Below are 19,440 nucleotides of genomic sequence, written 5' to 3' on the forward strand. Positions count from 1 at the left end.
CAATTATTGCTTCAAATGAACAGAAATCATTTGCCCTGAATCTTTTCTGTGACACTGCCCAATATTTAGTGAAAAGACCTGCCCAAAGAGGTTTAGTTACTGAAGTGCTGCAAAACTCGCATCAAAAAATAGGCCGGCAGCAGCAGCCCCTTAAGATAACACAAAACTGCAGGGGATCCACAGGGTGTTCTCTGCACCAACTCTGGTATCTCACCTGCTCTAGGAGAATGATCCATGTTTGGAATGAAACATCTCAAAGAAGCTGTTCACATCTGCTGTTTCCATTTGCTTGCTGGTCACTCACCCTCACCCTCACCCCTGCCCCAACCACTCTCACAAACTGCTCTCTCAAAGGTCACCAATTACCTTCCTAATCATTCAAGTCTAATGACTCTTTTCTTGGCAGCATTTGCTGTTGTTGGGCATCCTTTACTGTCTTGAAATTCTCTCATCCATCAGTGTGTCCTTCCCCTAGGATCTGCTCTCCCTCAGTGGTCTTACCTGCTCCCATGCTGCAGATTTTGTCTCTATTACATTGTTTCTCTGTGATTGTACTTTGAAATACTTCTGTATGTGATGTATCTGTGTAGGCCAGTTAACTTTAGTCTCCACCGTAGGAGCTGGTTAGCTGGCAGTTGACTCCTCATTAGATATCCACACACCAAGGGTGGCTATGGCAACACTTCTAATATTGTTGTCTAAATCTACTTTAGAGAGCCATTAAATATCATTTAAATCAGCAAAAAAGATTGGTATATGATATTGTGGTTGGCTAGAAATATTTTATGGACTCCCACTGCCCCTATAGGAGGAGGCACAGTGAGCTCTCAGGCTGACCCTGTTTAACACTGCCAACCCTGTGCTCATTCCCACACACACTTAATGGATGACCACGTTGCCTAAAATGACCAGGAACTCAGCTGCTTCTGGCATTGAAACATCATTGCACCCACCTCAGAAAGAATCTTTTCCATAAGGTTCTTGTTAAAGTTCCTAAAGAGTGAACAGGGCTTCTCCATGCTTGCAGGAACAAGCTGTATAACTGTTTTGTATCTGCTTGATATAAAATGTTCATATCGGTATGCCTGAGATGTGCATTTATTAAATTTAAACATACCATCATATAGAAGGTTATGAGAAGAAAAAGGGACTATAGGCTTTACCATCAATTCGTAGATCTTACCCCCCAAACTCTAACAATTGTTGTCTTTACCCCTGTTCACAATGCCTTGCTCCATTCCTAGTCTTGTCTGTGGCTCATTTGCATGTGGATGGTCTATTAATCACAAACTCACATCAAACACAGCACCTTTTCCCCACTGGCTCCCTATCCTGGGTTTCATGTTTCTATATGTGGTAGAATCATTCTTCCATTCAACCATGTACAAACATGGGAACTGCATGAAACTTCTACCTCTCTATCTTCTCTCTCCCTTCCAAGTACTTTTAATACTGAGTTCTTTAGGGAGCCTCCAAAGACATCTCTGTAACCACTCCCCACGAAGACATCGTTGTAGGGTCTGTTGGCTCTTGTGTAGTCCCAGGTCCTCATATCTAGACCATTAAACAACTGCATGTGATTCCACAGGTGTCTTTGATGGTTTTAAAAATGTTTTTCATTGATGTATAATATACAAACAGTGAAGTGCGTAAATTACTTGACTATAGCTCAATTAATTTTACAGTACTGCCCAGATCAATATATTAAGCATTTTTAGCACCTTAGACGTCTTCCTTATGCCTTTTTCAACCAGTATACCACCTCTTCCAACAGGGGAATTCCTAGTATGACTTCTATAACCATAAGAGCAACAGTAATATTTTAGTCTGATTTTAAAAGGAAATTTGGTAGTCAGAAGACAATGGAATGACATCTTCAAAGTCCTGAACGAAAAAAGAAATCAAAAAACAAAAAACTGCCAACCTAGATTTCCTAGTGAAAACAACTTTTAAAATAATGATGAAACTATCACAGACACGTGGAATTAAGGAGAATGATGACTAAATATAATGTAGTATCCTGCATGGGATCCTGGAACAGACAAAGTACATTATGTAAAAACTAGGAAAATTTGAATACACATAGACTTCAGTTAATAATAATGTATCAGAATGATTATGAATCAATATTCATTTATTATTTGTAACAAATGTACCATATTAATGTAAGGTGTTACTAATAAAAGAAACTAGGTAGCTAGTAATTCTGTACTAGCTTCATGATTTTTCCAAGCTAAAAAATGAAGTTTATTAACAAAATAAAATAAAGATGACATAGATATTTTCATATAAACACAAACTGAGAAAATTTATTGTCAGCAGACTTGAACTACAAAAAAGTATTAAAGGTAGTTCTTCAGACTAAAGGAAAGTGATCCCATAGGGAAGCATAGAACTTCAAGAAAGAATGAAGACCACTGGAAAAGGTAAATATTCAATAAAGACAGCACCTCTAGTTGCTCAGAAACTTCAGGAATGAAGCTTTGGGTCATCCCACCAAGTAAAAATCCTGGCCAGCTGGGATGTAAGCTGAGGGCCAAGGAGACATGAAATAAGTTGTAGAAGAAAAAAGTGATAAATATTAAGATGGCCTGATAACCAGTTACAGAAACAAAGACTGTAGTAGTTATACATATTTCATTATATATATAATACATTACATATAGCATATAATAGTATATTTATTATAATGTAATATATAATGTGTTCACACACACACTGCACAGACATACAATGATTTCTTTCCTTCCCCCCTTCTCCCTTGCCCTATTATTTTGTGTAGGGAGTTTTGGTGGTGTTTTATAAGTCTCCAAACCATAAGGCACCATTTCTGATCCTAAATGGAGAACTGCATCACCAGGAGACCCTGGACTTCAAAATGGTTAGAAAAGGAATTTAAAATGGATTCTGAAATGGTTGATGGAACTTTGTATCTCTCCTTCATGAGCAGGTCAGAGTCTTCATTTATATCAATGGTAGAATCTTGAAATTGATGTTTAGGAAATAAACATGGTGGGAACATGAGAACTGATGCTGCAAAATAAGTGAACTGTGCAAGCTTATTTGACTGTTTGCTCTCAGATCCATTCCCCAATCTTCCTCTGCTCTGCTTAACAGGAGAATGACTCCTTTCCAAGCCTTTTTTCCTAACTGAATTCTGGTTAGATCAGCCAACAGTAGGACTGGTGGAAGATGAAGGCCAGTGGAGGGGGCAGAGCCACAGTGTTTCTACTCCCCCAACACACACACACACTTAGGGCAGCATCTACAGCAGTGGCTGCTTCTTCTATGTGGCTCCAGCTCCAGCCAAGTAGTTCATATTGTGATTCCAGTTCCTGCCATCTGGCTCAGTTCCTGATTTTTCAAGTTATGGGGTAATAGGAGCTTCTTGTGTTGCTAATTTGAGTTGCCTCACATTCCATGTTTGACTTTTTAGCTTTTTCAATTTCTCTAACTGGTACCTTATATTAAATTCCCTCTATTGAGTTACCTGGCATGGGCTCTGTTTTCCTGCCTGGAGCCTGACTAAATCATGTGCCTGCTCAGTGAATTCTTCTGCTCATGCTGCACAGTTGTCTCAACTGTGTCCTATGATTTGTCAAAGGGAGGCATCAAAACACAATTTCACTAGATTAAATTACCATATAGTCACATTTTGCATCTTAAATCCTTTCCAAAGCTAAGCTGATGTGTAAAGAAGTGTACCCTGTGGACTTTCTTGGACAATTTCTCTTCAGGTGGAAGAACTCATCATTTACCTCTCTGCCATTTTTTTCTCTCTGTTAGCACTTAAATATGCTATCTATTGCTGGGTAATGGATTACCCCAAAACTTAGTAGCTTAAAATAACAAACATTTATCATTTCACACAGTGTCTGAGAGTCAGAGGCAGCTTTCCGAGGTGGTTCTGGTCCAGGATCTCTCATGAAGTTGCAGTCAAACTGTTGGACAAGGTTGCAGTTATCTAGAGGCTCAACTTGGGCAGCAGGATCAGCCTCTAAACTTATCCTGTGACTTTTGGCAAGAAGCTTCATTCCTAGCCACCTGAGCCTCTGCACAGGGCTGCCCATAACATGACAACTTGCTTCCCTCGGAGCAAGAGATCCAAAGAGAGAAAGGAGGAGATGGAAGCTGACGCATTTTATAACTTAAATCTCAGAAGTGACACATCATCACTTCTGCTGTATCCCTGTTGGTCATTCAGGCCAATCCTGGTACAACGTAGGAAGGCATTGCAAAGGGGCACAAATGCCAGGAGGTGGGGATTCTTGGAGGCTAACTCTCACAGAACCTTTCTCAAGAAAGACTAGTCTCCTGCTTTTCCTGACATTATGTGTGTGTGTGTGTGTGTGTGTAATTTTAACCTCAAGTTAACTGAGGCTAAGAGAGGAAAGAGGAAATGGCACATGATTTGATGTCAAAATACCATTTGCATGTTGTTAAAGTCTCAATAAGCCTATTTCAACCTTCCAATATATCTTCTGTTGGGATTTATACTTTTTAAAAAGGAATTTATCTGTTATTTCTTTGTGCTTCACATGTAAAAAAATACTTTGAAGAAGGCTGGGCAGACATTATTCTCTACCTTTGACAGGTGAGAAAAGCTGAGATTTACAAGCGTAAGGTTACTCAGAAGTAGCCAGCAGAAGAAGGCTAGTTTTCCGACACCTAGTTTGGCAGTCTCTTTAATAAATACACTTTGCTGCTTTATCTTTGAAATGTAAACAGATTCCAAATTCATTTGGTATTTGTTTTAAAACAACACCCTGCAAAGGACCCAAGGTGGTTATTTTTACTGGTGTAAAATCACTAATGTAAAATAAGGCTCTATAATTGGTCTCATGGCTTGTCTTTCGAAAGCAATAGTTAAAGTGGTTATCTCCCTTTTTAAGAGGGCCAGTCTGTGTACTTAGCAAATCCACATAATTTATTCTAAGAGGTCTAAGGGGATTTTCATTTTCAGGTTTCTTTTACTCTGCAGCCTTTTAAGCTAGGAGGCTAATCATTCTGCATTATGGTAAGCTTCAAGTCAAGAATCCACCCACCCCCACACCAGCAAGTTTGTGTTTTTCTTTGAGGAGAGTATTGCTTTCCTCTGTCACCATGACTTGGCTAAATTAAGTTTAACTCTTTAAAAACATTCAAAAGAGCCCTCTGCTTTTAAACAAAAACTGCCTTAATTACAACTTTCACCTTCTTGATTTTCACTTTTGTTAATAAATTCTGCCCATTTGTATGAAAATTAGAAATACCCACCAGCAGTCCAATATGAAGAAACTAGAGCTGAGAATAAGGATTACTAATTCCTCAAGATGCCCTAGACTTTTGTATAGCCTTAAAATTGCATATTTACATTCGTCTCTCTCTTCATTCCCTTGGTGTTCTTTCCCGGTCTCATGGTCTCATAAGAATAGAAAGTCTTGATGGTTCTGGCTTATATACCAAGTGCAAAGATTGAATTAAAAAGCCTGCTGTGAACCACTAGTAAGTATTTAGAAAGAAGAAAACAAGTGGTGTCTTTGCCCTCATGTGATTCGCAGTGTTTTGACTGCAGTGTGAACAAATCTGAATTGCCTGTCCCATCCCAATTCAGATTCTGCATTCGATTAGACAAGAGTATTCTACTTCCACGGCTGCTAAATCCCCCTCCTTCAGGCTCTCGGGTTGTCTGGTCTTTGCTGTAACCAGGATCAGAGTTTTGAGTGACGTTTTATAAGCTTCAAATCCCATGTCTGGTAAAGGCACTCCGTTCCTTATTTCCTTCTTAGTTCTAATATAAAAGTTGCATGTTTTAGGTACATTAACTATTTTGAAGTTTACAAAAAAAAGCTGGGAAAAAAGATCAGAAATTTAAAAATGGGTGAACAACAAGGAAAGGGAAGACTAGAGAGAGGGAGGAAAGGAAAAAGGAAAGAATGAAGGGGTTTAGTGGGGTTTTACAGAAAGGGTTGGCTTTGCTGCCTCATGAAAATAATTTAAAACCCCAATTCCAGTTCTTTAAAGCTCTCTGTACTTTATAGATCTGGCAGGTTGAACGCATAACTGAAATGGGAAAGATTGAAGGTGAACCAGTTTGCTTGCAAATCAATATGCCCAAATCACTGCCTTCATGTGAAATCAAGCTACTATAAGCAGTATTCTCTCCCTGGAGATTTATCAACAAATAATTAAGCCCTCCACCATAATAATTAGATGTTTAGAAGCTTTTTAAAAAATAGTATTAGTTCTTTATTGAAAAAAACAGAGGTAGAGCCACCAAAATCCCATCAAATATCCCTTTTTAGTTTATAGTGAATTCGAGTGGCTAGAGGGAAGTACCTGAGACTGTTGAACTGTGCTCCAGTAGACTTGATTCTTGAAGATGACTATGTATCTATATAGCTTTTACAATGTGACCATGTGATTGTGAAAACTTTGGGTCTGATGCTCCTTTTATCCAGGGTATGGACAGATGAGTTAAAAAAAAATGATAAAAAATAAATAAATAACAGGGGGAGACAAATGGTAAAAAAATTGAGTAGATTGAAATACTGGTGATCAATGAAAGGGAGGGGTAAGGGGTATGGGACGTATGAGTTTTTGGTGTTTTCAGAAATAATAATTATATTACTATTATTATTATATTACTATTCTCATGGTGATAAATACACAACTATGGGATGATATTGTAAACCAATGAGTGTACACCATATATGGATTATATGTGTGTGAAGATTTGTCATTAAAAATATTAATATAAATAAATAAATGATCTAGGATAAATGCAGTAATGCTTTAATTATATAATTAATAATATATAATTAATTGATTGATTGATTAATGAAAAAAATCTCATCAGGACCAGGGTCAACTGTCTGACTAAGACATAATCTTCAATGAATTTGTTGTTGAATCTATGTTAAAGCATCTAGATTGATGGTTCTAAAAAAGAATCACGGGAGAAATTATTTAGATCCCCAGCTCTTTCCAAAAATAATTCTAATTCGACAAGGTTATGGGGAAGTGTAGGGAGACGGGGTGAGAGAAGATTTCCTCTGGGGTTTCTGGTACAGGATGTTCAGACAATAATGACTCTGAAAGTCCCTCCACATGTGGTCCAGGACCAACAATACCAGCAACACCTGAGAACTCGATGAAATGCAGAATCTTTGTCTCCACCCAAAACTTACAGAATCAGAATCTGCAGTTTAACAAGATCTCCAGGTGATTTGCATACAAGTTAAAGTTTGAGAAGTACCATTCTAGGGCAAGGATCTGTACACTTGCTCTTAAAGGGCCAATTAGTAAATATTTTAGGCTTTATAGGCCAGAGGGTCTTTGTCACAGCTACTCAACCCTGTTGTACAGAAGCAGCCAGTAAAACAGAGTTTTCCTTGACCTAAGGGTCAAATTTGGCTAGCATCTATTTTTATAAAGCTCCCTACCTGTGAACAGTTTTACATTTTTAAATGCCAGTGTGTGTGTGGGGGGGGGGGGGGATCTTTTCAAAAGAAAAATAATATTTTGCAATATTTTAAAGCTATATGAAATTCAGATTTCAGTGTCTCCAAATAAAAATTTATCAGAACACAGTCATCTTCATTCATTAATTATTTGGCTGAATTCGCACTACAGAGTGAGTTGTTGTGACAGAGACCACTAAAGCCTAAATATTTACTCTCTAGCCCCTTACAGAAAATTTGTTGACCCCTGCAGTAAAACTTTATTTATGGACCTTGAAATTTGAATTTCATATAATTTTCATGTGTCACAAAATAATATTCTTTTGACTTTTTTCCATCCTTTTAAAATATAAAAACTTGGGCAGGCCATGGTGGCTCAACAGGTAAGAACGCTTGCCTGCCGTGCCCAAAGACCCGGGTTCGATTCCCGGTGCCTGCCCATGTAAAAAAAAATAATAATAATAATAAAAAAATATATATATATATAAACTCTCCTTAGTTCCTAGGATGTACAAAAACAGCCAACATCTGAAGCACCCTGTGTTTTGCAAAGCTGCATTTGGAAAGCACAGTCCAAGCCTCCTGAAAGGAAGAAAAAAAAACACAACTTGTTAAGCAGGGTTCTTGGATCTTGTGTATGGTTATTACTCCCCAGAGACCCAGGTTCCCCTAAAGCATGAGGTTTGGCATTAGATGACCTCAAAGGTCCCCTTTTGTCCCTGCCATTTTATATTCCTATCACCTGTCATCCTCAATTCCTCTCCCACTAGCACAGAACCACTTAAATTGTTCTAGAAGGAAATAAAGTTTGGAGGACAGGGTCCACTGGTGTACAGATCTACTCTGCCATGTATGGTCCTGCAGAGAATCTGCTACTCCAGCCTCTGTTCAAAATCTGTAATTTAACTACTTTGATGGGTAAAATTACACCTCCCTTCCCCACCTCCTCCTTCCTCCCTTCCCCACCTCCCTCAAATGAGCTAGTGAACTATTATCCACAGCCTCCCCATGAGCACTGCCTTCTCACTTGCCAATAGTAATCTCATTTCCCTTTAAGAAATTGACCCCCTTGCCTCTTCAGCACCACAGGTTTGAGGGGACTTCCTCTACCCTCAAATAACTGTGATGGGGTCATATTAGATAAAGCCAATCAATGTACCCCAATCCTCTGCTCCTGGTGCTTGGTTCAAGCACCTGATCTGAAATCCCAACCAATGAAATATGAAGAGACATTTCTTGAACTCCTTTCCCTGAAGGTTAAGGAGATGAACTGTTTCCTAATGGGTCTAAACAACAGGGAATGTGGCCATGAGACCTGCTAGCAGTCAGCTTGTGACCACAGGAGAAAGCCTGCCTAAAATAGCACCAGCATCAAGCAAGTAGACAGGAGAAATGGATTTCTTTTGAGCTTGGATCACACTTCACCTGAAGCTATCCCTAAGCTACTTAAATTTATAGGCTAACAAATCCCCTTTATCATTTAAACCAGATGGAATAGAACTTCCCAATATTTACATGACAGAATCCTAATTGATGTGCACATTATCTCAACCTCCCTCCCTTAATTTTTTTCAATTACTTGTATTTTTTCTGATTTTATGTAAATTCTGTGAATTAAAAAAAAGAGAGAGAGAAGAAATCCCTCCTGCAGCTCAACCAGTCTTAAAATTCAAAGTGAATGTTGTGCAGCCCAGATGACACAGAGCATCTTTGAAGGTCAAAGAATCCCTGAAGGTAAGGACAGGACCCGGGTCTTTTTCCCTGCTCAAGACAAAAGAGACCAGAGCATAATGTTAATTTCAATTCTTAGAGTATTTGTGTGGACTTCATGATCGTCACTTAGAAGCCCAATATGTTTGGACCATCGTAAAAATGATGTGCATAAATTACATAATGAGAAGTCTTCTTTACTCTCAAGAAGAGCTTGTGCTAAAGGAGTCAAGCACTAGTTCAAAGTCAGACAAGCTGTATTAGAAGACCTGAATAGCAGTGAGACTTTGGGCATGTCCCTTCCCAACCCAGGTTTCAGTTTTCTCATCCATAAGCTGGGGTTCAGGGACAGTAGGGGCCCTTCTGGTCTTTTCAAGCATTCTGAAATGCCTTGGTCCTTCCTCTGTGGTGATCCAGCACTGTGACTCCCACCCCTAGCAGTGCCCTCTGTTAATGTGTGGGGTGTTGCTGGTGACTTTTCTTTCTTTTCTCAAGATGCATAGGATCAGCCATGTTTTCTAGTATTCACCCTGGAGAGAAATTATAGATATATCAGGATCAGGAGCCATCCTTTGGGTTAAGGGTGTGGGTAGGAAATCATGAGAGTTACAAGATTCAATGTGAAGATCTTCTATTCATCACAGAAGGCTCCTCAGAGAAGGTTGGAAGTCCTTTTTCTGCTTTCCTCTGGTCAAATCCAAACCTAAATGGGACCCAGAGGAAAGACAGTAGCACCAGGAAGAGCATTAGGAGTTCAGAAGCCCCAGGAGTATTTCTTGAATTCAAGAGTGCTTGAAATGCTTGGTTCAAATGCACATTCCTGGGGGCCTGGAGTCAGCTGCACAGGTCTGGGGTAGAGCCAAGCAAAGCATACAACCCTTGAGGCACTTTGTATTCAGGTGGTCTTTGACCCAAATATTGAAAATCATTATCCAAAAAAAAATGTTGTTTTTCAGAATTTAAAAAAAATTTAAAGTTAAAAAGTCATTTCTTTTCTTCTAAAAAAATGCTACTTTCTTAATGTTTCCAAATAGCTAAACTTATTGGATCATCAAAACCCAGCGAAGTATTTATCAAATAATAAAATGAAATTTATTTTAAGATTAAAGGATGTCTGCAAAAGAACCTACTACGGAAACTTATGTAAATAGGTCTCAACAAATGTTAGTTATACAATGTAACTAAGAATTATACAAGAAATTCACAATCATTCTACAAAAGAGTAAACTGAGGCTCAAAACTGAAGTGATTGACAAGAAACCATCCTGATTGGTAAAGGCTTTCTGGTTCCTGCTAAGTATCATAGCCACTTAGCCACTAACCCTAGACACTTCCTTAGAAGCAGAGGAACTTTCTGAGATTTGTTTTTTTCACTCCTGATTCGCCGAGCTGCCACTGATTTCATATTACTTCTAGAGATGCAGAAGAGTGCGGGTTAAAAGTAGGTGGGGCCTGGGGGCATGCATGCCTTGAGAAAAGGCAGACGCAGTTACAAATTCATGCTCCACCGCCTACTAGCTATGTGATTTATGACAAGCTACACAACTTTCTGTGCTTAGTTTCCTCATCTGTAAAAGGAGGGAGTATTAAATGAGGTAATGCAATTAAAGTGCTTAGGATATTACCTGGCACATCAAATGCATATGATGGACATTAGCCATTATTTATGAGCCATTTGTTTTACATGCCAGAGGGACAGAGTGAGTCCAAAATCAGGACTAGGTTCTAGGAGAAGCTGAAGGGTTGGGGCCAGTTCCCGCTGAAGCTGAGCACAGAAAAAATCCCCACACACAAGGGTTGGGCTCTGTGCCCAGTGATTCATCTTAAGGACCATTCACAAACTTTCTCCCTACTTAGAAGGTCATGTTAATAATTAGTCCCACTTTGCTAATTACACTTTAATGATTAGAAACTATGCTGGCAATACTGAGGTTACTGAGAGTCCTAATTTTTTAGCCATGTGAAAATAAAGGTGACTGATTTCAATGTTGGGCTTTATCTTTAAATGGAACCTCAGTAGGGCCTTGTGTTAGGAATGCAATGCAGAAACTGTAGGTGCCAGAAGACACTCTTGGGTGACTCACATCTCCTTTCCAAGTAGCTTCAGGCCTGACATGCAGTCCCAAACCTAAGCCTACCACCATTCCTTAAGATCAGGAGACAGCTGTCTGCTTATAGAGAGCTTAAAAATGTCTCAAGTCTGTGGTTTGTAAAAGCATTTTGCTAATAACAAATAGTCTATGCTCAAGGAGAGCCTACTCTGTACTCAGCATTCATACATGCATCATCTTATTTAATGTGCACAACAATCCAATGATGCAGGTATTATTATTCCACCTATTTTACAGCTAAGACTAGTAGGGCACAGAGATATGGAGTGACTCGTTGAAGGTCACACAAGCAGCAAGCATCAGAGATGAAACTTGAATTCAGGCTGTCATGAAAACTAGTAAGCTACTGGCTGTTCTTAATCAGTGTACTTCTCTAAAACATTCATCAGTGTACTTCTCTAAAACATTCATCGTCAGGCCTCTCCTCCTCTCCTTTTAATTAAAAAGGGCCTTAATAAAAGAGAGAGAAGCAGATACAATTACAATGTAATAATAATAGTAACACATCGTGTGTGCCAGGCTCTCTGCACAACCCTTATGATCCATCACTTTATTTAATCTTTTTTACAATCTTGAATTAGGTATTGATCCAGACCCATTTCACAGATGAGGAACTGAGGTTCAGAGATGTTCTGTATTTGCCCAGCGCCACAGAACTAGTAAAACTCGGGAACGGGGAATAAAGATCAAATAAAGTGTCAGCCTAAGAACGGTTGAGACGGCCTAAGCCGCCGCCAGACCCCGCGGGTCGGCCTTCCTGAAATCTCCCCAGAAGCTCAGCAGCTGCCACAGGAAAAGGCTACGGTCCAGAGACCCAGCCCCCATCCCTGCCCTGCGCTAATGGGGGTAAAGCTCGTCCGGCGCCATCCTGCAAGACGAGTCTGATAATAGCCCTGATTAAATGGCCGGGAAGCCCGGGCAGGTCCCCGCCGCCGCCAGCTCCACCGTCCTCGGGCCGACCAAGCAGGGACCGGCAGCGGCGGGTGCTCTAACTCGTGCGTCTGTGTCCCAGCCGCGGGACCGCGGCGCTCGGAGCCAGGGCCACTGCCTCCTGCCTCTGTTCCTGAGCGAGAGGCCACGTGGGGGCGAAGGGAGGATAGAGAAGAGAGGCCACGCGGAGAAGCTGGTTGAGCCTACCCCTCCACCATTCCACGGTTCGCCAGGGATCCCACCAGCATCGGCCCGGGAGGGATCTTTAGTAGTCACAGTCCACCTCTAGGGTCAAGGGGTGGCGGAATGGAGCGGAGTCGGGGGTGCGGCGCCGTCCTCAGCAGCGCCGGGAGGGTCCCCAGGTGGTGGCCTGGTACCTACGACAGACAGGGGATGGAGGGCGACGGGGAAAGAGAACCAGCAGAACCCAGACTGGAGAAGCTAGAGCGCGCGGCCCTCAAGTCGCTCGGCTCAGCCCCTCTGCGCCTCTGCGCAGCGGACAGAATCCTCCTCCCGCGATCGCAGAGCCCTAACTGGGGTCGCAGCTCTTCGAGCCGTCAGCCAGCGCCAGGCTCTCGAGACGCGTCCTACATTATTCCACGCGATCCGCACAGCCTTCCGCACCCCCACTCAACCCCAGCCTTCACAGCTAGGGATGCTAAGGCCAAGAACAATCCAGATAGCCCAGGGTCACCCGGCTGGTAAAGGACAAAGTTGACTTCGATCTTGGCAGTCTGACTCCAAAACTTGGAGGAACGCTGAAATTGTGGGTGCTGTGGAAAGGCGCGCCCTGGCCAGCTCTCGCGCAATGTGAACGCGATACACTGCGCGCTGTGTGCTTGCGTACAACGAATCCCAGCGGTGGGCGATCCGGGCGCCCTGTCCGCCCCCACCCCCACGCCTCCGCTGCGGCTGAAACCCCCAGCCTCGCGGAGCCTGCAGATTACCCGGTACCCCAGAAAAAAAACAAACAAACAACAATTACAAAGGCCGCCTGGGCCGGCGGTCCACGTGCGGCAGCAAAAGGTCTTTATTTGGCCAGGTTTCGGCGATCGCGCTCTTCGGGTCGCGACTTTGCTCGCGGGGAAGGTGGACGTGAGAGTCAAAACTGTCCACGCTCGGTAGAACAAAGTCTCAGGTCCCTGTGGGCAGACAACAAAGATGCACACGCGTTTCCAGGTTCTGAGGCTATTTGCAAACCGACTAGGAAAATTCATGCCCTCCCCTGAACCGCCTCTTCTTCCAGAACAGTAAAAGGACTAAGTTAGTAATAGAAATCGACATGGGGTGGAGGTTAAGAATGCAAAGTGGGCAGACTTGGGCTACACAGCCAGAGTCGCATCTTGCTGTTCTGAAACTATTCCTGTGCCCATGATCAGTTATTTATCCTTCCGAGCCTCATTTTCTGCAGCTTTGAAATGCATATGATACTACTACTTATATTGTCATCGCATTAAGTATTTCATGCAAAGACCCTAGTACATCTTCAAGTACATAATAAGTGTGCAACACAGGCTATCTATAATGCTTTGAAAAGCTAGCATCCTGGACTTGCAATATATGTAAATGCCCCCAAAGTTTATGGCTCAATGGAAGAAAATCCAGCTGTGAGATGATTCAAGGCTTATAGCCATTACAGCGAGGGCATCCCAAGAAGCTACCCTGTTTCACGTGGCAGCACTTAGGTTTCCATTAAACCACAAAGCCTGGATCCAGAACCTCTTACAGACCTCAAAGGGAAGGTTGTTTTGCAAGCTTCTTGAGAGCATGGTTGGAATTGGGGTTCTTGAACACACTTCCTTGATCATACCTAATTTATATCATCCCTAAGTCAAAAAGTAGTCTTTGTCCAAGTACCAAACTGATCAAGTTCATGTGAAGTCCTTTGCCATTACAGGGTCATTGTTTCATTTAACGGTCACTACAAACTCGTTGATGTGGGTATTAGCATTAACAATCACATTTTACAGGTGAGGAAACTGAGGCATCACAGCCTACTGTGAACTGTTGTTTCTGGTATCAGACGCCAACACCTTCTCCTGCCAGGGCTTTTATTAAAGCTGATTGTTCTGTCTTATTTGTATTTAACATTAACCACTAAACCCTGACATTCTAAGAATTATTTAGCTAAATGTTGAGCTAATTTTTTAGCTAAACATATGTCAAATGTGTGCTTTCCATATAGATGCTTTTTAGTACATCTCCCCAGCGGGATTTTGACTCTTAAAAGGCGGGGGCCATATCCAAATTATCCACCTCCCCCTTGCCATATAAGCCTGTGTCTGGCTAAAATGAATATCCATACATAGTTGAGTTCTCTAGTTCTGCACCTTGTTTCCTCAAGTCTTTATCACAATTTCTGTTTGTGTGTGTGTGTTTGCTTGTGCATTTATTATCTGTGTCTTCCACCAGAGTGTGAGTTTCATGAGGCAGGAATTTTAGGGTTCTGATCACTGTTGTATTCCCAAAGTCTAGCACAGTCCTCACCCAGCACAGAGTAGACAATAAGTGGTAGTTACTGAATAAACAAATATTTTGCATTATCTCTTTTTATTAAATGCATTCATCTTTGTTCGCTTAAATAATGCTTCACATAGTTTGGAACACTCCTCCATTTGAAATTAGATATTCAAGCCCTGGATATACTTTTCCCAATGCTTCAAAAACACAGCTTCTGGGGTAATTTGCTAAGAGAGCTGGTGGCAGACACCTAGAGGGCACTTCCTGCCTTGGTCATTCCCGCCTATCTTCCAAACCTCCTGACAAGAATGTGGACAGATTGTCAACAAGAAGAGCTGGCTCTGGTCCCAAAAAGCCCTGGTGGAAAGTGACTGGAGGATGTATGGAGAACCTCCAGCAATCAGAAGAGGGGACAGTGCCTAGCTAGTAGATGAGAGACTGGATGACTTTCAAAATGCAGAAATTACTATTAGTTTAACTGGGTGGCATCCCCCAAATTGACACTATGTTGTGAGAGGAAGGATACTAGCCAAGACCTCTATGGCTGCTCTTCTACAGAAGTTGTCTAATTAGTTTTGGTTTTGTTTGTTTGTTTTGTTTTGTTTTGCATGGACAGGCACCGAGAATCAACCCAGGTATCAGGCATGGTAGGCGAGAATTCTGCCTGCTGTGCCACCGAGGCCCGCCCCTAATTAGTTTTGTGTTTGTTTTAGACACCTAAGAAAGCGCAGCTCAGAAAGTGCCCCCAGGCGGGTTCTCTGGCAGCGCAGCGTGCAACCCACGCAAGCTCCACGCGTCCACCCAGGCAGGTCAGGATGCCTGGCCAACAGGACCCATATTCCGAAGCGAGGACACGTCCTGTGTGACCACTTCCCTCCCCTTAATTTGTCCAGAATGACAGAAGCGATGCTAATATATATATATATATCTCGGCGTGGCCAAGCTCAGGGAATCGAACGGGGTCTCTGGTATGGCAGGAGATAATTCTGCCACTGAGCCACAGTTGCACCCCCCGAAGCAATGCTTTTAAAAGCAACAGATGTGCGTGGAAATCCCCGCTCTGCAGCTTATCATGAGCGTGACTTCGAGTAAATACTTTACCTTCCCGACAGGGCTCGGACTAAGGAGAAAGCCCCAAATTAAAGGCGGTATCAGAAAACTCAGTCATCTAGAAATAATATTTTAATGCAGTAATTTTAAGAAAACAAAGTGCACACACACAAAAATCCATGATGTACAAAATACCTAAGTTTTAAATAAAGACGAGATCTGATAGCGGCCTGGCGGTTGGAAGGGGAGCAGGAGGAAGGCAGCGGCGGCCCAAGAGGAGGGTTGGCGTTCCAGAAAGGCGGGAGCACGCGTGGAGGAAGAGGAGGAAGAGAATGGAGGGCGAAGGGTGGAGGGAAGAGTAGATATGGGTTAGGTGCCCACAGGGTCGGAAAAAAATTTTTTGTTTCTTGGGATCGAGCTGTGAGTTCTGCACCCAACTCTAGATCAGGGGTTTTTCCCCGGACGCAGAAAACTGTTCCCTGAGGCCCCGAGCTCGTGAGGGACGAAGGAACAATATATAGCAAGTGGCCGCGGGGAGATCTGGGAGGGTCGTGCGCCTAACTTTTTGTCTCGGGTCTTAACGCACGAGGAAGCTAGGAGAGGGGTGCGCGTGGACCGGAGTGTGGTGGGGACCGAAGGAGAGTAGACCCCGGAGGATACGTTTGGCGGCCTTGGGGGTGCTGCGTGGGCACCTTTACCTGGGCTCAGAAGCTGCCCGGGCCCACAGCTACCAGCAACTACCAGCAGCAGCCAGTTGAGGCCCGGCGGGTTATTGTTGCAGCCATGGGGGGCTCTGGCCCAAAGCCCTCTCCCTTCACCTCGCCAGGACACCGCTCCTGGAAAGCAGCGCTATCTGCCCTGGGCCCCACACGGCACCCGTTTTCTTGGTCCCGCAGCTAGGCGCGAGTGTGAAATCCCGGGCCGAATGAATATACAGCAGCCCGGGAACGTTAGTTGGAAAGGTCCGGCCGCGCCCCTCGAGGAGCCTGTTCTTTGCTTTGTCCTAGAGCGGAAACTGGGCGAGGACGCCTCGAGCAGCCTGGCCCAGAGTCCTCTGGGTTCTGCCCTGGGTCTACACATCACGGGCTAGTTCTTGTGGTCTGGTCTGGGAGCGGTTACTTCTCCCGGACCACCTGGTTGGAGAAAACTTAACCCCACCAAGGTGTCCTTCCAAGCCGAGGCCGGGATTCCTGAGAGACAAGACTCGGGCGGCTCTCTCACCGCTAAGTGAATTCCTGGGCCGCGCCGCGCGCTCCTTAAGGGCCGCGGGGCCGCGCGCTGCTCTCCGTGCGCCCTGGGGACTCACAGCGGTGGCCCCAGACCGGCTGCAGACACCTCTCCGCGTTGTTTGCGGCCCCTTTCCTGTTCCGTAAATCGAATTTAGGAATCCAAAGTCCCCGAGGCCTGTTGTGCTTTTAAAGCGAGTACCACAGAGAGCGGATGGGGATTTCCGATCACGTTCGAGAGTAGCCCCAGGAAGTCTGTGGAGCCCCGGGTGTGCTGAAAAGCATGTCTTCTTTCTCCTTTACTCTCCCTTGGCTGCGTTCGGCTGCAAAGGGCTGTCTCCCGCCGTCCGTGGAGGGTGGGGATCCCGCACTCACCGCTTGACACCTCAGTCCCGCGGTCCCGGGTGCAGTTCCCAAGCGCCTGCCAACCAGGAACCGATCTCCGCAGCTTCCAGCCAAGGGTTCCGCATTAACATTCGTTAAGCGAGGGACTAAAGGCCAACAATAGCGGAAAACCGATTACTTCCTGTCCAATTCCCGGGGTCCACTAACTTCTGAGACCCCGAGACTGCAGATGGAAATTTGGTGAGCGTGGTGTGTATAAGGAGAGGACATGTTGCAGTCCCCAGTATAATCAAACTCCGTATAAACAAACTCGGATGTATAACAAAATTCAAAGTCCCTATGCTCTAACTTGTTACAGGATGTAAATAACGGTCCTCCGAGTACATTCCAAAAGTATCTACACAGCTCTACATAAGCGCCTGAGATATGTCTCTGAAATCTCGAAATTGCCGCTCAGTATTAAATATAATAAATGTAGGTATTTATATTGGGGTAAAGACTATGTCAGGCTTTTACGCACATTATCGCATTAATCGACAGAGCCATCTTCTAAGTAGGGATGAATTATTGGCCTTATTTTAGTAGATGGACAAAACTGAGACTTCGAGACATTTAGGTAGCCTGCATATAGTCTCTTGGCTAATGCGTGCTAAAGATAGGATTAAAAACCTTCTCCCAAGTCCAGTACAATTTCGCAGAGGAAAGCAGCCCCACACGCCAGTCATCGAACAGAAAAGGTCTGGGGAAATGAGTTTACACGGTTGCTTTGTTCCAACCCTCCCTGTGGCTTTACCTGTTAAACCGCGCTAACTCCGGGCTTTGAAGGGGCCTCAGAAACCCGCACGCCCCACTTCAGGACAGCTGTGAATTGCCCTTTGACAACACCTCTCAGCGAGGCACCAGTTCCCCGTTTTTATAGCACCATATTGATTCGCAAAGGCAATAAATCTAAGAGGAGGGACGGTGTGCCCCCGATAATTATGTAGTAGCATACGTTTTACTGCCGCGGTTTCAACACCAACAAGATGCATAGCTTGTTAGGGATCCCGGACCGCTCACCTCAGAGCTTGCCTTTTCAATACCTCTGGTTCGCCGCCAGCCTCGCCGCTCGCTCTACTTTTCTTGCCTCCTATTTTACCCTTAGTTGTATGAACAGGCGTTCTTCCTGCTCAGGAGTCCCAAAACTAGGCTAGAGTGGATTCGGCACTTGGAAAAGAGAGTGGAAATGGATTGGGGGCAATTCTGCCTTCCTCTTGCTCCTTTAATTTTTCTGAAAATATCCCTCTTAGGGAATTATTCAAATTCCAGTCTAAGTCATTAGGATCATTAAGAAAGCCCTGTCTTTTCCTCTGTGTAAAATAGCCATGGCAAGTTTTATCTTCTTTTATTTGAGGTAAAATTCCATGGCAAGTTTTTGAAAACTAAATCTGGCTAACACGACCTGTGACACTCCACTGAAGCATATATCAAGGTCGAGACTAACCATGACCACCAGACCCCAAACACCAATACAAGTAAACAAACAAAAGTCTCTTGGCTGAAATCTTCCTTCCTGGACAAACCTTAAGCATGTGAGACAGGGAAGAAAGAAATGGCGCTGTTACATTGTGTTTGTGTATTAGGTTAGAGGGTTCTAATAATCGAATTGTCTGGGTTGTCCAAAGACAGCAAAGGACCAAAGATCCTCAAACGCATTGTGTGGCTTAGCCTCTTCTCTTACCGTTGTTTAATCTGAAAGCTTTCTGCTCGCAGCCGGCGTTAGCTCTACTGTTGATTTCACAGCTGCAGGGCCAGGGAATGACAAGGGACGTGGCCTGGAGTGCGGGTCCCGCGTTCTGGTCTTTCTCTAGCCGGCAGCGAGGTCTGGAGGGGGCAGGATGCGCCGTTCAGCCACGCTGGACCCGGTTTTCTCAAATAGTATTGCACCAAACGGCGGCGTAAACTCCTTCGAGCACCCCAAATTTGTACTTATACGAATTTCACGAAACTTTTGGACATATACACTTTTTACCTCGAGATTGAACTGAATACGTTTCTTAGTAACCTTCAGGCAGCACCTATTGACAAATAAGACTCAAATCGTGACATTCCCAGATGTCATCATTTTGCTTACATAAACCTTCTCAACAGCTATTTTGAATTTAGTTCCGCCCCCCCCCCCCAATA

Source organism: Tamandua tetradactyla, chromosome 1 (genome assembly GCF_023851605.1).
Source record: "Tamandua tetradactyla isolate mTamTet1 chromosome 1, mTamTet1.pri, whole genome shotgun sequence".
In the NCBI taxonomy this organism is placed as follows: Eukaryota; Metazoa; Chordata; class Mammalia; order Pilosa; family Myrmecophagidae; genus Tamandua; species Tamandua tetradactyla.